Source organism: Schistocerca nitens, chromosome 7 (genome assembly GCF_023898315.1).
Source record: "Schistocerca nitens isolate TAMUIC-IGC-003100 chromosome 7, iqSchNite1.1, whole genome shotgun sequence".
NCBI lineage: Eukaryota > Metazoa > Arthropoda > Insecta > Orthoptera > Acrididae > Schistocerca > Schistocerca nitens.
In genome coordinates this window covers 306,611,520-306,616,519 of record NC_064620.1, presented here as the reverse complement: position 1 = coordinate 306,616,519, position 5,000 = coordinate 306,611,520, and the positions used below count along the sequence as shown (strand labels likewise).

The window sequence follows — 5,000 nt, the reverse complement described above, 5'->3', positions numbered from 1 at the left end:
GACGACACTACATTGACATGCAGCCCAGATACGACACCTCCATCTACAGGAAGTGAACGCAACAACGCCAACCACACAGCATCGCCACCTATGAAAATACGACGAAACCACATGCAATACAGCCATCTACGCGAATCTGGCAACACTACATCCACCATGTCGAGCGCACCACAAACAATAACGCCATCTAGGCCTCCTGCAACGGCGATACCGCCATCTATGAGACGCCAAGCTGAATACGACATCGCTGGGCGCACAGTACACATTGTCCGACGCCACCCACAAAGACGGCATCCTCTGTCCACCACGAAGTCGTCGACCGACAATCACGCCACCCGCACCCGTACGTGCCCCACCCCACCCACCAAAATCGCAAGTCCAGCGGATGAACGGCGGACGTTTCCCGCACTCGTAAGTTGCAATCCACACCTATATCTTGCGTTTCATGAAGAGTTTTATCCAATATTCGACATTCCCGCTGTCCCTAAACGTGCTCTAAGTCTGTGCGCGACCGCGTCGCTCACTGTACGGATTCCGATGCTGAGCGATCAGCTATGGGCCGCCCCATCCACGTCGGTCCCCGTGGGCGTTGCACTCGCAGTCGCAAAGACTCTGGGCAATGGCTATGTGCGCTCCGCAATATATTACTGGGACGAGTAATGAGGGTCCGAGCCCCCAGTGTGGGGAAAGTGTTTCGCAGCCCTGACCCACCGGCACGGTGTTGCGTCCCCCCACCTCAAACATGTGACGTAGTCACACCACCGGTTTTGACTAATAGACAGAATGTTTATAATCATATGCCATACACCGGGGGACGATGCCGCGAGGTGTAGCTAGCTAGTGCAGTCGCACCGCTACTACTGTACAGAGATAGAACAGGCATTGACTATACATACATTAAGCTTATACACGGCGGTGCTTAGTAATACGCGCAGTCATCGGAATATAGATAACACATACAACTGTCCCTATACATGCTGAACGTCTGTGCACACAATGTCAACCACACGTCACCCACACACTCCATCACCCACTAGTCTATGCCTGTAACAGACGCAGACACAACATCTAAGTACCAGCATGGAACAACATCCAGTGCATCCTCTCGGCCACAGTACACCATCCACACTATGATAACCAGACCGGGACGTCGAACCAGAAAACTGAATATCCCACTCTTCCTACAACCACCATTGCTCAGATACGCCACCAACACCCACACATGTCCTACACAGGGGTGCACCCAACAGCACCACACTGCCGCATCTCACAGCACATAAACAATGGCAGGAATGAAAGACACAGGTGTGCCACTCCTTTGCCACAAACACAGAACGGGCGCGCCACCTGCCATGAGCCACAAGTGCAACTGACGTGACATATCTGATAGTGCCTCAGGCGTCCACTTACTACCATCACTATCAACGAACCTCGCCACCCCACCCCCCCCCCCACACACACCATCCCTTAACCCAACTTCTGCCTTAACCTAACCCAACTTCTGCCTTAACCTAACCCAACTTCTGCCTTAACCTAACCCAACTTCTGCCTTAACCTAACCCAACTTCTGCCTTAACCTAACCCAACTTCTGCCTTAACCTAACCCAACTTCTGCCTTAACCTAACCCAACTTCTGCCTTAACCTAACCCAACTTCTGCCTTAACCTAACCCAACTTCTGCCTTAACCTAACCCAACTTCTGCCTTAACCTAACCCAACTTCTGCCTTAACCTAACCCAACTTCTGCCTTAACCTAACCCAACTTCTGCCTTAACCTAACCCAACTTCTGCCTTAACCTAACCCAACTTCTGCCTTAACCTAACCCAAGTTGCGCCTTAACCTAACCCAAGTTGCGCCTTAACCTAACCCAAGTTGCGCCTTAACCTAACCCAAGTTGCGCCTTAACCTAACCCAAGTTGCGCCTTAACCTAACCCAAGTTGCGCCTTAACCTAACCCAAGTTGCGCCTTAACCTAACCCAAGTTGCGCCCTAACCTAACCCACGTTGCGCCTTAACCTAACCCACGTTGCGCCTTAACCTAACCCACGTTGCGCCCTAACCTAACCCACGTTGCGCCCTAACCTAACCTACGTTGCGCCCTAACCTAACCTACGTTGCGCCCTAACCTAACCTACGTTGCGCCCTAACCTAACCTACGTTGCGCCCTAACCTAACCTACGTTGGGCCCTAACCTAACCCACGTTGCGCCCTAACCTAACCCACGTTGCGCCCTAACCTAACCCACGTTGCGCCCAAACCTAACCCACGTTGCGCCCTAACCTAACCCACGTTGCGCCCTAACCTAACCCACGTTGCGCCCTAACCTAACCCACGTTGCGCCCTAACCTAACCCACGTTGCGCCCTAACCTAACCCACGTTGCGCCCTAACCTAACCTACGTTGCGCCCTCACCTAACCCAAGTTGCGCCCTAACCTAACCCACGTTGCGCCCTAACCTAACCCACGTTGCGCCGTAACCTAACCCACGTTGCGCCCTAACCTAACCCACGTTGCGCCCTAACCTAACCCACGTTGCGCCCTAACCTAACCCAAGTTGCGCCTTAACCTAACCCACGTTGCGCCTTAACCTGCCCTGTAATTGTTAGTTATATGAATCTAGGAATTCGTGTAGCGTTGCCTAATTGCAACCATCTCAACATAGTTCACTTCGCGCACACTGTGGTGTTCTGCGTATTGATTCATTTTACGGTGCGTACCCTCACATCTTGCGAGTGTTGCTTACTTTCCACATGGTCCCGCTATCCACTGTATTGTGTACTGCAATAGGACGTATATCGCCCCCGCCCCCCCCCCCTCCCCTCCTGTCACCTCTAGCTCGTCGGTCAGGAGTTCGCGTGTTGAATGCGCTTCGCAGCTGTGCAATGGCATTCGCATACGTACGCTGGCCACCTTCCACGTGTTCTTTCGTGCACACGTCGCAGCGTGTATGTATGCTGATGGAGTGCGTCGTGACACACAACATCCAGGCATGCAAGACTCGTAGAAGTCGCAAATGTAGATGGATGTCTACGTTTGCTGCCCAAGTTACGCAAATGAACTGGAAATCCGTTGTTGCGCGGTTGTTCGCGCTGGAGGTGAATCGTTGATATCGACGATCGGTACAGGTATTAACCGGTTGCTTCAGCGACACCCGTCATACCCACGAACGTGAGTGGGCATGTGGGTATGAAGCGATACGCGGCGGTGGCTGGGTGGGACCGTCCCCGGCCGGTGAGGGGGGGGCGCCCGGCGTGCTGGCCGCGCGCTGCGTGGGCGCACGCGCGGCAGCCGGCTGGTGGGGGCGCCCAGTGGCAGGCGCGCCGGCTGACGGAGGCGGCAGGCGGCGCATCTGCGTGCCGGCGCACCCAGCGCGCGGCGCCGTGCGGCCAAAGTGGGTCCTCCCGGGCCCGGTGCGAAGCGCGGTGGACATCTGCAGTGTGCTGGTCCGATTGAGGACTGTGTGCGTTGAGGATGCGCCGCCGCCCGGCACTCGGCGCCGCGACGCCGTCTGCTGCTCGGTCGCCCCCGCGGTTCTCGCAGGTGGTTTGTATCGCAGCTGTGCGGATGTGTTGGCGCGTGCGCTGTGCTGGGAGAGTTCGCTTTGGCACCCAAGTGGGGCTCTGCCCCTCTGTGGCGCTGGCGTTGGAGCTGCCCGGTCACTGTTTGTGGCCGCGTGTTGTCTCCCGCCGGCAACACCACGACAGCACGCTCCCGGGCCTCTGTCGGCAGCGGCAAGCTCAGTTGGGAGCACGGGTGGTCGCACTGAAAGCGTCTACTCGCCTATCTCCGGGCGATTGCGCCTCTCTCGAACCCGACCAAGTACTTAGGACGGCGCTGCGCGCCGCCGGGACCTGAGAGGGTTTCGAGGTGTATCGTGCAGGGGAGCCCAGCCTCCTCCTGTTTGCAGAATAATTGAGCGGACGCTTGCGTGTTCGCGCGGGCCCCCGGGACACACTCCCGGGCGGCCGGCTGCTCAGCTCTAGTTGACGCAGCTCCCTGGTTGATCCTGCCAGTAGTCATATGCTTGTCTCAAAGATTAATTCATGCATGTCTCAGTACAAGCCGCATTAAGGTGAAACCGCGAATGGCTCATTAAATCAGTTATGGTTCCTTAGATCGTACCCACGTTACTTGGATAACTGTGGTAATTCTAGAGCTAATACATGCAAACAGAGTCCCGACCAGAGATGGAAGGGACGCTTTTATTAGATCAAAACCAATCGGTCGGCTCGTCCGGTCCGTTTGCCTTGGTGACTCTGAATAACTTTGGGCTGATCGCACGGTCTTCGTACCGGCGACGCATCTTTCAAATGTCTGCCTTATCAACTGTCGATGGTAGGTTCTGCGCCTACCATGGTTGTAACGGGTAACGGGGAATCAGGGTTCGATTCCGGAGAGGGAGCCTGAGAAACGGCTACCACATCCAAGGAAGGCAGCAGGCGCGCAAATTACCCACTCCCGGCACGGGGAGGTAGTGACGAAAAATAACGATACGGGACTCATCCGAGGCCCCGTAATCGGAATGAGTACACTTTAAATCCTTTAACGAGTATCTATTGGAGGGCAAGTCTGGTGCCAGCAGCCGCGGTAATTCCAGCTCCAATAGCGTATATTAAAGTTGTTGCGGTTAAAAAGCTCGTAGTTGGATTTGTGTCCCACGCTGTTGGTTCACCGCCCGTCGGTGTTTAACTGGCATGTATCGTGGGACGTCCTGCCGGTGGGGCGAGCCGAAGGCGTGCGACCGCCTCGTGCGTGCTCGTGCGTCCCGAGGCGGACCCCGTTGAAATCCTACCAGGGTGCTCTTTATTGAGTGTCTCGGTGGGCCGGCACGTTTACTTTGAACAAATTAGAGTGCTTAAAGCAGGCAAGCCCGCCTGAATACTGTGTGCATGGAATAATGGAATAGGACCTCGGTTCTATTTTGTTGGTTTTCGGAACCCGAGGTAATGATTAATAGGGACAGGCGGGGGCATTCGTATTGCGACGTTAGAGGTGAAAT

At 55.3% G+C, this 5,000-nt stretch overlaps 1 non-coding gene across 1 annotated transcript in view; it reads left to right on the top strand.

Moving 5' to 3' along the window:
• Positions 1-3,994: 3,994 nt before the first annotated feature.
• LOC126197346 (small subunit ribosomal RNA) overlaps positions 3,995-5,000 on the top strand; it is a 1,909-nt gene continuing 903 nt past the window's right edge. The window contains exon 1 of the ribosomal RNA XR_007539713.1: positions 3,995-5,000. This exon is cut by the window's right edge and continues 903 nt beyond it. This is a non-coding gene — a ribosomal RNA (small subunit ribosomal RNA).